The sequence below is a fragment of the Nematolebias whitei genome, chromosome 11 (assembly GCF_014905685.2).
Source record: "Nematolebias whitei isolate Nwh7 chromosome 11, NemWhi1, whole genome shotgun sequence".
Taxonomy (NCBI): domain Eukaryota; kingdom Metazoa; phylum Chordata; class Actinopteri; order Cyprinodontiformes; family Rivulidae; genus Nematolebias; species Nematolebias whitei.
This window is the reverse complement of record NC_056508.1, coordinates 46300321-46319981: the sequence shown is the minus strand read 5'-3', so window position 1 is coordinate 46319981 and position 19661 is coordinate 46300321. Positions and strand designations below refer to the sequence as shown.

The window sequence follows — 19661 nt, the reverse complement described above, 5'->3', positions numbered from 1 at the left end:
GAAAGTAAATACTCCAGGATGACCTTTTCAGCATCTACTGCTATTGTTCGATAACGCCACGTCCAAAGATCTCCATCTCAGACACATCATGAGTGAAATGTAAAGTAAAAGTGTCATTCAGCCGTCCAGTAAACATGATACAGACTGGTTTGTGCCGGAGCCTCGTTGCTACAACCACACTGCTTTCATAATGAAAAATGTGACCCAAACATGCAGGAGGGGTAGAAAACCAGCTGAAGTGTGAGGTATGAAAAGATCATCGGGGTCAACTTCTAAACAGGCAGAATACTTTTTTTCAAGCCTGTTTCCTCTTAGCCTTCGTCTTCCCCAACATGAAACAGTGTCTTATTCCATACACCCCCGCAGACACATGAGGAATGCATCACTTTCAAATACTTTCAGCCGCTGTTCATGCTGGGTGACATCATTATTTGTTTCCCTAAACATCTGTTTCCACTGAATCTGGTTAGGACGTAAGCGAAGAGGACGGCTGTCACCTTGTGTTGCATCGTGCGCTCATGGAGCGAGCCTGAACGGTGAGACGAAAGGTTTCCAGAAACATGTGAGTCATGGGGGTGCGATCTGAACGCGTACCTGAGTTCATCTCCAGCAGTAGAGTACGCTCTCTGTTTGCTTTATTTTCTTTACCAGTCTACCTGAAGACGCCTTTTATCGAACGCTGATGGTTTTAAAGAGCACTTGGAGAAATCTTCATCTATTATCTTTACCTGCTTCCTCCTTTTGGGGTCACGAGGGTCACAGGTGCCCATATTCAGCCATCGCTGTGTGAGAGGTGGGGGACACCTGGACAGGTCTCCAGTCCATCACAGGGACACAAACGAGACAGACAACTAGTCTCACTCTCACCTAGAGACAATTTAGAGTTACCAGTCAGTCTAACATGCATGTTTTTGGTCTGTGGGAGGAAACTGGAGAAAACCCACTGGGAGATCATATAAACTCCACCCAGAAAGGCCCCTGGCTGGGATTTGATCTGGCAACCTTCTCTGAGGCAACAGCTCTACCAACTGAGGCACTGCGCTGCTGGTTCAGGGAAATAATTTCACAATTAGGTTTAGGGAAAACAAATGACTTTATTAGGTTTAGAGAAACGACTACGCCAGAGGGAAAGTCTTTGGTTAGAGTGAGGAGGGGGAATACTTGGCTAGAGTTAGGAAAACGACTATATAGATATGTTTAGAGGTAAAACTACTTCATTGGTATTACAACAAACCATATGATTAGATGTGTGGTTAAAAAAATAACCCCTGACTTGGTTAGGGTTAGGATAATATCTACAGGATGAGATTTAGGGGAAAAACTTTTTTAGTTTGGGTTGGGAAAAAACTTTGTGGTAAGGTTTAGGTGTAAAACTACTTGTCAGGAAATGCTCACATAATTAAATGTAGAGAAAACAAAATACTTGTTTAGTGTCAAGTAAATATCTAAACAATGTGATTTAGGGGGAAAACTTCATGAATGGAAATTTGTAATGAAGAAATAAAAATGTTGAGAAAACCAAAAATTCCAACATCTGCTGTTTTTGTGTTCCTTTTGGAGTTAAATCCATCCATCCATCCATCCATCCATCCATCCATCCATCCATCCATCCATCCATCCATGCATCCATCCATCCATTATTTTCCGCTTGTTCCAGAGTCAGGTCTCAGGGGCAGCATCTTGAGCAGGGAGGTTCAGACATCTCTTTCCACAGCCACCTCTTCCAGTTCATCTGGGAGGACTCCAAGGTGTTCCCAGGCCTGAGAGTCGTAGTCTCTCCAGCGTGTCCAGGGTCTTCCTCAGGGTCTTCTCCCAGTCAGACATGCCCAAAGCACCTCCCTAGGGAGGCGCCCTGGAAACATCCTTACCAGATGCCTGAACCACCTCAACTGGCTCCTTTTGATGTGGAGGAGCAGCGGTTCTACTCCGAGCCTCTCCTGATAACGGAACTTCTCACCCTGTCTCTAAGAGAGAGTCCAGCTACCCTGCAGAGGAAACTCATTTCAACCTCCTGGATCCACAATTTCATTCTTTCAGCCTCTACCCAGAGTTCATGACCAGAGGTGAGGGGAGGAACATAGACTGACCAGTAAACAGAGAGCTTTGTCTTACAGCTCAGCTCCTTCTTCACCACAACGGACCGGCACAGAGTCCACAATACTGCAGACGTTGCACCAATCCATCTGTCAATCTCACGCTCCATTCTTCCCTCACTAGTGAACAAATCCCCGAGATACTTGAACTCCTCCACTTGAGGCAGAACCTCACCCTCGACTTGAAAAGAACAATCCACCCTTGTCTGACTGAGGGCCATGGCCTCAGAGTTGGTGGTGCTGATTCTCTTTTGGTGTTAAAGTATTGCAAAAAATGTGTTTTTGTATGGGCAGCACGGTTGTGCAACTGGTAGAGCTGCTGCCTCTCAGCGAGCAGGTTCAAATCCCGGTCGGGGGCCTTTCTGGGTGGAGTTTGCATGTTCTCTCCGTGCAGCGTGGGTTTTCTCCAGGTACTCCAGTTTCCTCCCACAGATGAAAAACATGCATGTTAGGATGATTGGTAACTCTAAATTGTCCCTATGTGAGAGAGTGAATGGTTGTTTGTCTTGTTTGTCTCTATGTGTCCCTGTGATGGACTGGAGACCTGTCCAGGGTGTCCCCTCCTCTCGTACAGTGATGGTTGGACATGGGCACCAGTGACCCCTGCGACACAAAAAAAGGAAGAAGCGGGTAAAAGATAATGGATGGATGGATGTTTTTGTACCTTAAATATTTATTAAAGCAGCAGAAATCTGTGTGTATATTTAGGAATCCAAATATTTGGTACAAGTAGTCTATACAGATTCGTCAACAGTAAATGGGCGACGTTCCCCCATGAAACAAAGAAGGAGCTTTTAACAAACAGAAAGTCCACCGGGTCAGGAATAAGCCTTTTAAACATACACATGTAAGGGATAAAACTGTGAGTTGGTTCGGTTAAAACGTTATTAAGATAAGACGGGCTTTGAAACACAACTCTGCCTGACCCGGAGGTGAGTGTAGGAGTGTCCGTGGACATATGACCCCATGTTTTTATGTGCACGCATGACATCAGGAGCAAAAATTCAAGAAATTTAGCACAAGAGAGGAAAAAAAGAAAGGGGATAGTGAAAGGGAGGGCGAGAGGAAGATCATTCGGTCAAAACAGCACATTCCTCCCCCCTTATATGGACAAAACTATTGGAGTCCACGTCTATTTAGAATCCATCAAATTACAAACAGAGCGTTTAGAGGATGTACAGTTAGGAAAATGTCATCAGATCAGCCTGTTGTGTTGCTCCTTAAACCACTTCTTCACCCCCCCACAGTGCATGTCTCTCTGCACCGTGTTTGTTTGCTCTTTTCCTCTCTGCTTTGTTTGGCCCGGTCACCGCCGCTTGCAAAAATCAACGTTGTTTAGAAGACGGGAAACTGAAAACCCAAGAGAGGCACGCTGGTCAAGAGGGAATCCAGCTTGAGAAAGGAGAAGCAGAAAACAATCATAAGAAGGGCATGAAGACGATGGGTGGTGGCAGTGGGGGGGTGTTGTGTAGGTTTGGGGGGTGGGGGAGCAAGCAGACTGTGAGAGACAGAAGCCAAGTGAGAGGAGGCAAAGGCAGCAAGGGAAAGGAAGGGAGAGCTTACCTTAAAAGGCTGTGTTTGTAGATGGAGAAGGGCGTGAGAGTGTTCAAACGGGTCGGCGTGCGCGTTCCCAGGTTGTTAAACGTCCCCGTCCACACCGACAGATCGCTGGAGCGGATTAAAAAGATTTATAAAGCGGAGTTTAGACAAAACTTCAAACATGATCCAGTTGAGGAGATGATAACAGACTTTGATGTGTGATTTTAGGGTGTGGGTGTGCATCTCTGTTGAAATAAGACCCCTGCACATTAACTTCAGCCAGGTCTTCTTTTAAAGACGTCTGGACGCTAAAAACATCATTTTGGAACGCACAAACATGCATCATGATGGCTGATAGACAGGCTCTTTTACTGTAACTCAGTCACAAAGATGAGCAGATTACACGAACCAACACATGTGCTCATTATCTAACAGGAACTGGAGATCTGGGACCAGGTCCAGGTTCTTCTGTCTCGGTGCGTCGGTGCCGTTCTCCTTGAGTCTGAGTGACTTTCTTAATATGGCCAGACAGGGAGTGTGAAGAGACGGACAGAGCTGGATGTTGGAAAGCTGTTAAAATGTCCCCGGGTCCATCCGTCTTCAGCGCTCGCCTCCCTGTCCAAACCAAAGCTGCAGTCAGAGTTTGTTTAATCTGTGCGAGAAGACGAGGGAGGTTTGCCACGAGGAGCAGAGACCAAAAGGTTAAGACAATTAGAGGTTTAATTCACTCAAACAAAACTTAAATAACTCCAGTCTGTTCTGACATTAAAAGCTCCACAATGCAACCTGAGCAGCGATCTACTGATTTTGGTGAGTTCAATGTTTCTCACTCTTTTCGTATTGTTGTCCCCCATCGTGGAGCAAAGAGGGGGAAATGATAAGACTTATCTGTCCATGTGAGCGTGACAACTTGATAAATAAATGAGGCTGTAAGAAAGGTCACCATCAAAAATTGTTTCCACATCAAAATCCAAGATGGCCACCACCATATATTAAGTAAACCGGCCACTTCTATCACTGGAGGAAACTACGCTTTTATATTGCTTAAAAGCAGTGGTGGTGCAGTTGGCTGAGCTGACACCACTCAGTGAGATGGTCACCGGTTCAAAACTATAGTTTCCTGAAATGACTGTGGTGGCCTTTGGGGTGGCCGAAGATTAATGTATGGTGGCCAAGGCCAACGTTGGCCACCCCCTGGCTCCGCTATTGCTCCTGGTGGATAAACTGGCTTCCTCCACTCGCCAAGATCCGTAACTCTGAGCTGCAACAACCAAGCTAATAAATAAATAAAGAATACTCAAATTAAAGAAGAGGTGGAGTTACACTGAGTACCTGTTTGAATATCTTGCAAGAAAAACATTAAGGTTTAAATGCATTCTCTGTTAAATTCCAGCCCAGAAAAACACTAATTTCAAAAACAAACATTCATTATTCAAATCCCTCAGCGACGGAGAACATCGGTGTACCACTTGTTTATCCTATCTGTTAGTTTTGGCCCAACATTTATAGTATTTATCATTTTAATTTTCCAATTAAGACTTCAACAGTATTAACGTTCACTTGGATAAATAAAATAATAATAAATAAATGTAATGAATTTAATATTTAAACTATACTTTATAGTTTTGAATTCATATCTAAGATTGTGTAAATTGTTGGTTGCTCTGGTTTTCTTCTCTTCTTAAGCAAAGAGAATGATTGTTTTTGTGCGTGTGTTTTTAGCATTCCTCCTGAAGGCCACGATTATCACAGAGTGTGACTGTTTTGAGAGTACACTTGAAACTCTTCGAAGTTTATGACATTTTTCACACGGGGGCTGGCCTTCTCGTCTAAAAGGAATGAAAGAATTACATTTTTAGGTTAAATGAAAAGATAAATTTAAAGAAAACCACCAAACCAGATGACCTTCAGGTTGTGTGAACTTGTGACAAGAAACTTGATGGACTCTCAGTCAGGAAACTGCAGGGTTTCTAATTTGTTGCTTTAATCTTTGATTTTTCTTCTCGTTGGGTGGGTTGAAGCAACAAAACTACATCGTTATGCTTCAATAGGTGACGAGGTGAAGCTACGTGTTTAGGGTTATGATACACATCATTTCACAACATTCATGTCTTGTCCTCTGCAGAGATGGGATGATCTCTCCACCCTAACAACAACTCACTGTTTCCTCCATCATCTTCAGTTGCCCTGGAATCTCCCACTCCCCTCTCCAAACCTGCGAACAACAAGAATACCATAAGACCGTTCATCTGATCCAACTACAACTCATAAAACTAAGAAAAATATACTAAAATGAACCTCCTCTGGTTTCTCGACTAGCCACCAGGCCCAGCTACCGGGTAGCTCTACCTGGCTCAGCCCAGGCCTCATCAGTCTCCAGACCATTTGGACTTTATCACTAGCCACCAGGCCCAACTACTTGGCCTAGCTCAGGCTTCTCCACCAGCCACTGGGCTCCACCAGCCACTGGGCCCAGCTGGGTTTCTCCATCAACCACCAGATCGAGCTACCTGGCCTAGTCCAGGCTCCTTACCTATCACAAGACCTAGTTGTTAGATTTTGTCTCAGGGCCAAAACCAGGCCCCAAAGTCCAGCACCAAGCCAAGACTCTTCTGACAGCCATCAGGGATTGACTTTGGGCCTGCAGTTCTCAACCACTAACCATCAGGTTAGTGTACCACCTGTTACTGTTGGAACGGTTCATCAACCCCAGCCTTGGATTGAACTGTTAACACCGTCAACGTTGCTAGTTTTGTGTGTCTTGGGTAAGGCAGAAGAGCGTGGATAAACTTCTCAGCTAAGATTCCACCTTGCTCCATCTTCAATGAGACACTGTTTGTGCTTTTCTGCCTTATTATACCATGGTTCCTCTGTAGCCATGGTGTTGGGACTATAGACTCTGAGCTCCATCAAACTGGTTCACCCACTAAGAGAAGGTGCTATTTATAAGACTGAGTTTGTTGCAGCTCCTTGGACTGATGAAGTCTTGTGGATGAAAAACAAAATGTTTCAACCAAAAACTAAACCGTCCAGAGGACCAGACGTAACTTTGTTGGATTTTCTACCTGGATTATTGAGCATGCATCAGGACTATAGACTGTTCACCCACAGATATTAACAAGTCCTGCAACATGATTGTTTTGGACATTGTGTACGGTTAAACCATGCTGCTGCAGCTAAACTTGTCCATCCATGCCAACTTCATTGCTTTTGGGTTCTAAATATCTGTGTCTCTTTACATCTCATCAAAAAATGACTGCGAAGACCAAATGCTACAATATGCTTCTGCCACAAAGAACACCCAGAAAGGTTTGATTGACTGTTATTCAGCCTAATCCAGGTCCTCTTACCTCATGCAGAACTCTAGTAGACTTTAAAATATTTTGGGATTACAGATTTTGCATAATAATGCTCATAGCCTCCTTCCAAAAATAAATATGCTGCGGATATGGGTTTGTTCAACTGGTGCCGATATTATTGTTATTTGTGAGACTGGGTTAACTGAATCTATTCTGGACAAAGATGTAACAATTGACAGATTAATATATATTGTTCAGATCGTCCAAGAAAGGGAGGTAATTTTGTAATCCATGTCAGATCTAGTCTTGCAACACAACTGGTGTTTTCTAAATCAGCTCCTGTTTGAACTCTTAGCACTTAATACTGGTCTGTCTTTATTTGTTGTTGGTTGCTACAGACCCCCTTCTGCCACGTCTAAAACCATACTATCCTTAATGCAGCTTTTATCTAATTTACACTTTAAGGACAATGTTCTGATAGGAGATTTTAAAGTAGATTGGCTCTCACCAGTGTCTGATAAATTTAAAGCATGTTGTTTGTCATTCAGTCTTAGTCAGATTATTGATAGTCCCATTCTTCCTAATCCAAAATGCCTAGGTGTTTTAACAAATGATCTAAGGTGATCACTGTGTAGTTGGTGCTGTCAGCGATGCTAAAGCTACAACTACAGCTACAAAGCTACGATACTGTAGATTGTGATATCTTATGTCATAATCTTTCAGATATTGGTTTCTCAGATCACACTGTTGTCTGGTTTTCTAACTATCAGGTCAGAGACACAGTGTTCCACACAAAGGTACTTCATCCAGCTATTATGGTGTGCCACAAGGCTCAGTTTTAGGCCCTATTCTTTACAATTTTTGTAAGTAATGCATGTCAAAACATTCCTAACGCCTCCTTGCATCTCTATGCTGACGATACAGTTGTTTATTGTCGAGCTAACACAGTTGCTAAGGTTTTCCAGTTTTTACAGTCTGCATTCATCACTGCACTACTCATTGGGCAGTTGGTCATCATTAAGCTCTCACACTGGTACATCTTCAGCTATAAATCACTCCTTGGTCTGCTGCTTTCTTACATCTTATCCCATTTGTCACATCGTCAGTGCAGTTACAGCGTGCGCTCCCAAGACCTCATTACCTGCAGCATTCCCTCAGTGCGGACTGAACTAGACACAAAGACCTTCTGTAACCTGGAACACCTTGCAGCAGGATCTGAAGCTGTCCACTTTGATTTATTTAAGGGATTTAAGCAAATATGTTCTTGTGTTTAGTATTTTATCTTGTTACTAATGTATGTGAATGTTTTTGTACATTGCCCTGAGATGACTTCTGTTGTGAATTGGAGCTAGATAAATGAAGTGAATTGAATTTTATCTGACACTTTGATTTTATTGTTTTTATAAAACTTTTGTATTTCATTCATTTTATTGTTGATTAGTGTACTCCATAGTGTTGTATGTCTAAAACAGGTCTCTTGAAAATGAGTTCTCGTGACCTAATTAGACTACCTGTAGAAATAAAGGTTAAACAAATAAAAATAAATAAATAAGATCTCATTCTTTCAGCCCTGATACAAACCTCATGACCACAGGTGAAGACCAGTTAATCCGGAGGACAAATCCATCGATTCATCTCCCGTTCCATCCTACCATCACTCGAATAAAGACCCAGGATACAAGCAGCTGAAATGTGCTGCCATTGTCAGGTGGTTGGGCTCAGCTTTAGAAATAGTGTGATGATCTCAGATCAGAGCTGCTGCTCCTCTGCATCTGAAGAAGTCAGTTGAGGTGGTTCATCTGATTAGGAAGCATACTGAGCACCTCTCTTTGGAGGTTTCTGGACATGTTTGCTAGGAAGAGACCGCGGGGCAGACCCAGAGCCCGCCAGAGGGATTATGTATCCTATCAGGCCTGAAAACGTCTCGGGATCCCCTCGAAGGAGCTGGAATGAGGGAGATCCAGGTTCCTCTCCTGGACCCTTTGCCACCCTGACGCAACCATGGAACACTGTGAAAGATGGAGATTTATTTCATGTTACTAGACACCGTTTGGAGGTTCCCAGAGTTACTTGTCCACAGATGTTTCTAGGTTCAAACCCAGCTGGAATGTTTTTGTGTTCATGTTCTCTCTATGTATGAATGTTTATTTGTTTCCCCCCCATATTCTCCAGTTTCCCCCTGAAGTCCATAAACATGCATGTTAGGATAATCAGAGAAGTCAAATGGTTTTATATGAATGTGTGTGAATGGTTGCTCACCTCCATGTGGTTCTGTGATGAACTGGAGAACTTCTGGAGGTGGACACCATTTGTGTGACCCTGCTACGATCAAGCAGGGAAATAAAATAGAAGAATTTTGTTAAATTTCAACATTAACTATAAGGAAAAGATTGTGTGAATCATGCTCTCGTCAAACAACGACAAAGAAATTACAGAAAAAAGGAGCAAGAAGCAAAGACTCAAAATCTTAAAATGTTTATGTCTAATTAATACAAATTTGGGAGTTTTGGTATAAATACTGTCTAAGAGTTGCAGAACTCATTTCAGCATGAACGGCTTTCACTACAAAGCACAGAGGAGGATGTGCAATGATGTGGGAAGCTGTTACAAAGTCTCTGTTGCTGATTTATTAAAAATTTAGGACAATTCTCCCTCATGGCATTTTTGATAAGATGCATTTGGTTTAACCTTCAGAGACTATCTTAAGTGCTTGAGTGTTTCTGTGCTTGAAAAACATGTATTGGCTAAAGGAGTGATTTTGTGACACTCAACACACATTTGGGCAGGGTAATTTTATTTTCATGTACAGGTCAAAAGAGTTAATCTAATTGATTAAAAACAAGGTTCTTCTGTATAAACAGTCGTGTCGTCGGCATAAAAATGTATCTATTTTTTGTCCCAGTCGTTTTCTAGATTATTAAAATGTGTTTTTGGGGACGTTGGTGCCTCATTTTCACACATTCCTGTTAATAAGATGGTTATTCTGTCTTCTTTGCAGGATGTTTCTAAACCATGGGCTAAAATATGAACAGGATCTGAAGTTAGACTAGACGATGATCTGAACCAGGTGAGGTCATATTGTTTCTGTTTAGTCATCACTTTCAGCTTCCAGCTGCTGGATAGAAAATAATGAGGACAAATTCTCACACATGAGGACACTGATGATTTCATTGGCACGCTGGTTAAAAGAGCAGTTAACCGCTTTAAGCTTGATTAGCTTCCGGTCTGTGTTGTGTGGGAATACAGAGGACAAAACACAGACCTATGTTTCCATTAACACACGCACATCTGTACATACACAGGGCTGTCCCAGAAGGAAACCCCTGGTGGAGATAATACTGCCACACACACACGCAGAGCTGAAACCAACACACACCTTTAATAAAAACACAACGTAGCTACAGTTCTGTGTGTGTGATTCAGCTCGTGGCAGACATCGACCGCTCGGTGATTCAGTGATGAATCATCTTCTGATCGTAGTTTGCTGCAGTGGGAGTTGATGCCACGTGATGAAGGAATCTGAGAGAAGGTTTTTATGAGTTTGTAAGTGCTGCAGCATAAAGACGGTCTGGTCTGCTCGACAGAGTGATACACGTAGCTCCTCACAAGATGGCTACCAGAAATCCTGCCTGGCGCCGTCAGGGGCTGGTCCAGTGTTTCAGTGACTTGCAGCACATCTGGAACGTGTAAAACGATTTAGGCCTGTCAAGAAGACAATTCACAGCATTTTATCTGAAAGCTCTTTGTCATTAAACTTTCATCTTCATTTCTCTGCAGCTGCTCATTCATTAAAAAATAAATCACACGCTCACATGTTACTTCCAACTGAGAAACTCTCAGCACGTCTCATGATGTCACTGATCGCCCTCACAGTGACAAACATCTGGCTGTTAAATCACATGCAGCCCACGCGCTGTGAGAAATTAAATCCGATCCATTACAACACGGTTTACAGAACAAGGACGGATCAGATGCAGCAAATTGTTCTGTTTCCCAGATATTTTTATCGCCCTCCGTCAGAGACCAAGGCAGGAGATAATGTCTGTTAGCAAAATATCTCTTGAACCTCTAGTCAGATTTTAATGAAGCCTTCAGGAAGTAACCGTTGGAGGTTCTTCTCCAACTGATTCACCTTTGGAGACAACACGATTGACGATTCAGGAAACTTTTTGCAGATATTGAGCTAAAATGTGGCGAGAAAGCTCATCCCCCACCCCACCCCCAAACTCCCCCTGCCCCATCCTCCACCCAGACTGATGAACTGGAAGCAGAGGGCATCAGAGGCCGAGCATTCAAAGAACAGCTGGAGCAACCTCCAGAGCTTGATGGTTTAAGAGTGAACAATGAGAAACAGAGAGTATGCAGGGAGGTGTGACGACCCCCCCCCCCCCCCCACACCACCACCACCACACGCACACCTTCATCAGATAAAGACGGAACAGTCAGATGAGAGGTGACATCATACCTATAAAATCTGGAAGGCGCGGTCATGACGTCACTTTTAAAGAAAGTAGAGACAGAGCAAAAAACGAGAGAAGGAGGGAGTAACACCCCCTCCTCCCCCCTCCTCCCTCTCCTCCTCTGGTGCTTTACCAATTAAGGCTCTCGGAGAAGTCAGGGAGGGGAGGATGAGGTAGAAAAGAGCAAAAGAGCAAAATCTGCTTCTTTATTTACCCCCACCCGGACGGAGTGCGCGCAGGGAGGGAGGTCCGGAACCTCACACACACATCCCTCTGAGACCGCAGTGCCTGCAGAGCTGCTGACTGAGCGAGCGGACACACGCGCGCGCACACTGACTCCAGGATCTCAGGTGGACTCAGGTGAGTCTGGACCCGCTGCTGGGTTCTGGGGGGTTCGGTGGGGGGTGCGTTTCTCGGACGGATCAGAAATTAAATCTTTTTGGAGGTTTTGCTGTTTGCGCTCCGGAGCGCACGCTGCGCCGCGCAGCGCTGGCATCTTTGCGCGCGTGCTGCCTGGTTCTGGTTCTGTTCGGGCAGTCGGGTCTGTGTGGACCCTGGTCTTCTTCGTTGCTCTATGGTTTTCTAGAAGGATAACATCTGTAACATCCATCCATCGTCGGGCTCAGAAACTAAAGTTTGACGAGCTCAGTCGTGCACGAAAAGTCCTCGGGTTGTCTCCACACCAAATAAGGTCACGTGCACGGACAGGTATTTACCGGGAGGAGGTCGAAGTGTTACAGGGAGGAGGTCGAAGTGGGGGCCGCTTGCGCCCTCCGTCGCTGGGTGCGGGTCTGAGCAGGAGGGCCACCGTGGTGCGTTCAGGGGCCAGTGGTACAGAACTACAAACAGGCAGCACTGGAGCAGGAAAACCTTCATCAGGCTCTGCATCAATAATTAGTTCTTCTGTAATAAAACATTGCTGAGTCAGACTTTTAGTTGCAGACAGGTTTTATTTTAAAGCTTTCTTGCTGAGTCAGCATGTGCTACTTTGGAACGATCCTTTATTTTTCTTCTTTGTGCTATTTTAGCCACTCATATATTAAAATGTTCACTTCATCCATGAGATGGGAACTCTGACTTTATAACTTTTATACTTTTCAAAATATTTAACGTTAATGACAAACAATTAATACACAGAGATATTTTCAGTTCTTTCAAATCCATTTAAAATATCCAGAACTCTTGATCTGTTTTTGTCTTCTTTTGCTTCTTTATGCTTTTAGTTCATATTTTTTTTAGCTAATCGTTAGTATTTTGCTACTTTTAGCTACTGTTTTGCTACTTTTAGCTTTTATTTATTGTTTAGCTACATTTAACTTTGAGCTATTTTGCTAGTTTTTGCACGTCTATAAACTTATTTTAGATTTATGTTAGCCTTTTGCTAATTGCACTATTTTTTTGGCCATTTTTACCTTTTAGTTAGCTTTTTGCTACTCGTAGCTTCTAGCTGATCTTAAGCTACTTTTAGCTATTAACTAGTTGTTGTTGGTTTTAGCAAGTGTTTAGCTTTTAGCTTTTAATTTGTGTTCCTATACTTTCTAGGTTTTCACTACTCTTGACTTTTAGCTATCCTTTTGCTATTTTAACTTTTAGCTTCTGTTTAGTTACTTTTGGCTTTCAGTTAGTCTTGTACTGCTTATAGTTTTAAGCTAGAGTTTTATATACTTTTAGATAGCATTTTGCTCTTTTTTTGCTTTTAGCTAGTGTTTTTCTATTCTAACTAAGTGTTTAGTCACTTTTAGCTTATAGCCTTTTGTTAATTTTAGCTAGGTTTTTACTACAAAGTACTCTTAGCTTAGCCTTTTGGTACTTTTGGCTTTTAGCTAGTGTTTTTGCTATTTTAACTTTTAGCTAATGCTTTTCTACTTTTAGCAAGTGTTCAGTCACATTTAACTTTCAGTTAGCCTTTAACTTTAGTTTTTAGCTAGTCTTGTATACTTTTAAATAACATTTAGCTACTTTTAACTTTCACTTAGCATTGTGATGTACCAGGAACCAGAAACTCACAAAAATGAAGGTAAAACAAAATGAATGGGAGTTTTTATTGGACTTTCTGGCACTTCCTTATTGGCTTCACATCTCAGAGCAGGTAGTTAGTTGTTATTAAATGGTGAGACAATCAACGCTAACAAAATGTTTGAATTTAAAAATGCAATTCATGAGTTGGATTGCATGCATTTAAATAAGATCATCTCTAGAGATTTTGTTGTCTTTAGCTCCATTAATTCTGTTTTCTGTGGATTAACAATCTTAAAATGAGGGTAAAACATTTCAAATCTGTGATCTGCTTTGCGGATAATTCTGTGGACCAGTTTATAAATTGGCTTAATTTATCCGCTGCATCTTTTTTTGGCTTGAACAAGCATTAGACCAACGAAGGGCCTCACAGATGAAGGATGCTGCTGCAGGAACAGTTTTAGACATAAACAGATGAAGCTTGTCCTCGTTTGACTCGTCTTCACCCAGCGGGTGCCACCACCACCCTGTCTGCAGAAGCCTGGCTGCAATCAGTGCCTCTGACTCTCTGTCATGCGGTTTGGTCGCGTGTCGAGCATCACTTCCTGTTCTGCAGCGCCGGCTTTGCGCTGCTCGACGTGTGGTTAGTCATGAGAAGATGTTGGCACGTCTGATCTGAGAAATAATTTGTTTTACTGTAACTCTGTTTGATTCAATGTTTAAAATGGCACCGTCTTTCTGTGTTCGGAAGATGCAACATCTGACATCTCTCTGAACCCCGTTTAGAAGCATCCTGACGATGCATCGATCATAAAATAGTAACTGTTAGTATAGTAACTGATTAAATTGCACAACCTCTCAGGTTGCTTAGGTTCTGCATTCAGCTTTGTTGGGTTTTGCTGTTGGATGAAAGCTGTTTTTAAATCTGTTTGTTCTGATGGCCACAGTTCAAACGGACCATCTCCAGGATGAGAAGAGTCCTTTAGGTGGGCTTCTTTCAGGATCTGTGTAGTTCTAATAGGAGGAGAGGGCAGTCCATGATCTTCTGGGCCGTGTCGATAGCGCTGTGGCTGGAGCTCTTTCCTCTGATCCACCGTGCAGCTGGGACATGACACAGTGATGCTGTTTGTTAGATGCTCTCTATGGAGCATTGATAAAATGACACCAGCAGTCATGTTTCTCCTTAGCGCTCTCAGGATGTATAGCCTCTGCTGGGCTTTTTTCAGAAGCTCAGAGGCGTTCACTCTTCAGGTCAGGTTCTCCTTGATGTGCGCTCCCATGAGGTCTGCCCCTTCATCCACACAGTCCCCGCTGATGATCAGGGGTGGGACCTCCCTTTTCTTTTTTCATTTGATAATCAGCTCCTTGATTTTTGAGGTGTTGAGCAGCAGATTGCTTCCCCTGCAGCACAATGTCAGCTGCTCCATATCATCCCTGTTAGTGGGCTCACTCCCCACCTCCGCCTCACAGATGAGCTCCATCACTGTGGTATCATCTGCAAACTTCATGTTGTTGCAGTGGTGAGCAGGGGTGCAGTATAGAATGCATAAAGCAGGGGGCTCAGCACACAGCCCTGTGGAGCGCTGGTGCTGAGGCAGAGGATCGTGGATGTGTGACGGTCTACTTGAACCCTCTGACAGGAAGCTCCAGGTGGAGCGTGAAAGTCCCAGGTCCTGGTTCACACCACCCTCAGTCATTCAGTCTAAACTAAACAAAGTGTTGCTCTTTAGCAGGTAAAATATTATTTTTATTAAAATCTCACGTTTTGATGCATCAGCTTTCATCTTCAGTCAACACCTGAGCCAGTCAGGAGATCGTTTTGGACCTTTTACTGTTATCTCCTTCTTATAAAATTCACTTTTTTTAAAGTTTTAAAGTTCAGTTTCTGCTGTTTGTTGCGGGTGACCGATGCTGGGCGGGTGGTACTGGGAGTTTAAAGAAAGCTTCACTAGAGGGGGGTGTTATGTTAGATTTGATTTCTGAATTTCTTTTTCTCATCCAAGCTGTTTTAGTAAGGAGAGCTGCGAAAGAAACAACTTTTTATCTGAGGAGTTCTGACAGTTATTGGTTTTATTCCACTTGTTGAGATTAACTGAAATGTCTGAATAAAATGATCTGAATCAGAATTATGTTGTCCAGTGTGTCAGAAAATCTAGTGATGCCTCAAAGTTTGCAGTTTTATGTTTAAAGATGTAACATCCCAACGTCAGACCTGCAGAAACTGAGCTGAAAAACAAAAATCTTTTTGTCCAGTCGCAGCTTAGATTTATTTAAACAGGTTAACAACTTCTCATAAAACTTGATCCTTTTCATCCTTACAGTAAATTTAAGAGTTTTTAACTTCTTCAACAGCCACACGTCTCCTCAAGTGACTTTGTTTTAATTAAATGGATCATTTTGAACTAAAACGTATTAATTAGATGCATTAAATGCACATTTTTTAGCTGTTTAACAGTTTAACATTCTGTCTCCATGAAAACCTTCAAGTTTTAACAGCAGTGAGCTGAACTCACAAGAGAACCGTGTTGGTTACAGATAACCGTCAAGATGGAGGAGAGGGGGAGAGATTTGCTCGTGAGTTCAGTTCAGATAAACAGAGAAACTTTACATCTTTTTAAATTAGAAATTAAAAAAATAATAAAACTCCTAGGGTGTTTAATTCTTGTTTAATTAAACTCAGTTTATTCACAACTGACCTGTTTTGAATTGAGTTTTTCGCAGCTTAGAGGTTAAAAATAAAACACGACGCATAAATTTTTTAATAATTTTAGAATCCATCTTTTAACAAATCAGATTTATTACTTTAACAGAAAAATGCAGTAACCTGTTAAAATAATTTGGGTTCTTTTCTTTAATGAAAAACATAAAATCATTGTGTTTATTACCTAAATTATATTCTATAAAATGTCTGAAAATGCATTTATTCTATTTTAAAAATGAAAGAATGAGTAAAGAAGTCGAGAGCATCAAAAAGTATCAGGACCAGGACTGTAGGACCCTGTCAATCCACTAGAGGGCGCAAGATGATAATTAGTCCTGGGTTGTCTCTGTCTCTGGCCTGTCCCCTCCCTGGGTTCTGTCTCTTGTTTATTTAGTAAATTCCTCAGAAACAATGGGCCACAGCGAAGTTTCCTCAGCTCTCACCCACTTCCAGCCGCAGATTTATTTAATTTCGTTTTCAGAAGTTCAATCAGAGTCGAAACCACGGCTGGATATCGCCTCCAGCCTCCATTGTCCTGTTGTTTTACCACTGTTGTCCCGAGTCGAGTGTTTTAGGGAAGCTCATTGCTGTGATGAGTTTATGCATAATTAAAAGGGTGAAGTGGAGCAGACTGCGTCTCGTCGCGTCGAACGAGAACCATTGTTCTGTTGTTTGAGACGCTCCAGTGTGCTGGTGCCACTCAGGGTGCTGATCCAATAACAGGCCTCTTTTATTGGGGTGTTATCGAGGCCGGGGGGCTCCAGGGCTGTTATGGGGGAGTGAGGAGCATTCCTCAGATTCTCCTTTGGCCAGACACACAAATAAACACACACACACACACAAGGTCACTGCATTCTTGATGGCTGCAGGCCGCACCGTGGCTCCTGGCACTGATCTCCTTATTTAGTCAAAAGCTGCGGTTACACTTTTCCCTCCGTCGTCCTCAAAGAAATAAAAGGATTTGGAAGATTTTATTAGGTGTCGAATGAAAACACAACATGCCAAACTGGCATCAGAATCTTCGAGGAGAAATCTCCGTGATGGGTCCGGTTGGTGCTGTTTTTAAAGAGGAATCTGTGAAAACTCCACCCAAACTGCAGATCAGACGCGTGATCGTCGCCGCAGGGTCCCACCTTCAACAAATAAACTCACAGATTCAGCCCAGAGCTCTGTTTGTTTTCTGGATGATCTTTGTGTTGATTTTATAAAAATTACAGCAGCAGTCGGTGTGAGCCGAGCCTTCAGCCCAACCTAAACAGCTGAACTGGTTCTTAAACACAAACAAAAATATAATGTGCAAATGTTTTCAGTCACACTTTTTTTATTTTTTCCAAGCAGACAGACTTTCCTGTAATCACCTACAGTGGTTCTGATCAGCAGTTTTTCGTTGTGTTTGGACTTCGGCTGCTGTTTCTGTCTTCCCGACCACGACATCGTATTAAGAGTGGTTAAAAACTAAACCGGAGAGATTTCAGAATTCAAAATATAAATGTCTGTTTTGTGACGGTAAGGACGGAAACTGACTGGAAAAGCAGCTAAAATCTAAACGTTATGAAAATATCTACAGGCTAAACTAAAACACTCGCTAAAAGTGACTATAGTAGCAATGTGCTAGCTAAAAGCTAACATGGTAAAAAGGCAGCTAAAAGGTGAAAATAGCATAAGACAAAAAATAACAAGAAGGACTAAAAAAGATCTCCATGTATTTCTCTGTGCAAATATATGAAATTAAAGTTAAATTTTTGAAAAAAATAAAAGTTACAGGAACCAAAAGTCAGAGCCTCCATCTCCTGAATGAGCTGAACGTTTGACAGATGAAAGGAGACACGATGTGTGGTTGCTCAAGACTTCTGCACAGCTGTGTTCAGTGTTCTGTATTTAATTTATAGAGATGAAGTCACTGCACCGGTTGTTTACAGAGTTAAGGACCAACAAATTATTTACTCAAGAGTGGTGGTGAAATTATTCACCCTAATTCATCTAATGGAGTTTCGTGGCACCACTTTGTACGTTCTCACGTTAAAACGTAGAAGATAAATGTAAAGTCTTTTTACATTTTGTTGTGTTTTTCAACACTTGTGTGGGATCTTTAGTTTTTTATGAAGCATCTGAAGTTCCACCCATCTCGACCTGTGAACCTGTATTTACAGAGCGTTGTCGTCTGAAACACAGATGCATCATCAGCGTATGATTCGTTCAGACGTGCTGTTTGGTCAGGACGCTCAGAGGAGGTTAGTCATTCGTTCGTCTAGACGCCGCGCGTCTGGCTGATGCGCACTGTAACCTCTAACAACGAGGCTGCAGCACGGTGACATCGAATCAGATTAAAACCAACAAGTAGCCTGCGTACGATGGGAACACGAACAAATAAACTCACTGCTCGTACAAAAAACTGAACTCTGTCCAGCAGACACAAATAAACAGGAACATAAGAAGTGAGCTGAAGCTCCCGGTGGATTCCTCAGTTATTTGTTGGGCCTGAGACCCTTCAGCTCCGATAAACTCGCCTCCTTACAGGAGCTGAAGCAAATGTTTCAACTTATATAAAAACTACATGATGGGAAAGTCTACTTGACCAATGGATTCATTCTACTTCAACTACTTAATTAATTTCAGACTCCAAAAACATTATTTAGTGTTTTTACATTTAAAAAAGTTTATTTTTTGTTCACATTTACTTCCAAAAGAAACAGTGAGTTCCAAAACGTGTTTAAATTCACACGTTTTCTTTTTTTGTTTGGAACTTGACGAACAAATTAGCCAACACGCTAACTTCCTCAACAAAATACCATTTTCTCTCATTTATTTTCCATCCATCCATCCATCCATCCATCCATCCATCCATCCATCCATCCAGTTCTGGACTCAGGTCTCGAGAGCAGCATCTTGAGCAGGGAGGTCCAGACCTCCCTCTCCACAGCCACCTCTTCCAGCTGGGAGGACTCCAAGGTGTTTCCAGACCAACAGAGAGGGGTAGTCTCTCCAGCGTGTCCTGAGTCTTCCCCAGAGTCTCCTCCCAGTTGGACATGTTGGAACACGTCCCTTGGGAGGCGTCCAGGGTCCATCCTTACCAGAGTTCAGGACTCAGGCAGGGCCCCTTAACATGCTGGTAGGCCCCAGGACCAAATGGCTCCTGCAGGGAGAACATGTCCAACCATGTCCTCCAACATGTGGACAGCTGTCAGTCAATCATCAAGGGACACACCTCAACTTTAGCAACACACATTGATTGGTCAGCTTCTGAACGTGGGTCACTTTTAATTGGATCAGTCAGCAGCTCCAAACATGCATCTGAAGTGATTGACAGAGCACATGACACGTTACTAAACAATATTGGTGTATAGTATGCACTGTAGTATAGATGAGGGTAGGAATGTAGACTGACCAGTAAACAGAGAGCTTCTTCTTGCAGCTCAGCTCCCTCTTCACTCCAATGGACCGACACAAAGCACACAATACTGCAGAAGCTGCACTAATCTGTCTGTCAATCTCATGCTTCATTCTTCCCTCACTCATGAACACAACCTCGAGATACTTGAACTCCTCCACTTGAGGCAGAACCTCACCCTCGACCTGAAGAGAGCAATCCACCCTCTTCTGACTGAGGACCATG

The 19661-nt window shown here is 42.7% G+C and overlaps 1 protein-coding gene across 3 annotated transcripts in view; it reads left to right on the top strand.

The window, feature by feature from the left end:
* The first annotated feature begins 11609 nt into the window (after positions 1 to 11609).
* flna (filamin A, alpha (actin binding protein 280)) overlaps positions 11610 to 19661 on the top strand; it is a 56437-nt gene continuing 48385 nt past the window's right edge. For all 3 annotated transcript variants that reach the window (XM_037685057.1, XM_037685058.1, XM_037685056.1), the window contains exon 1: positions 11610 to 11751. The gene's annotated coding sequence lies outside the window, so the exon portion shown is untranslated. The remainder of the gene's footprint in view (positions 11752 to 19661) is intronic.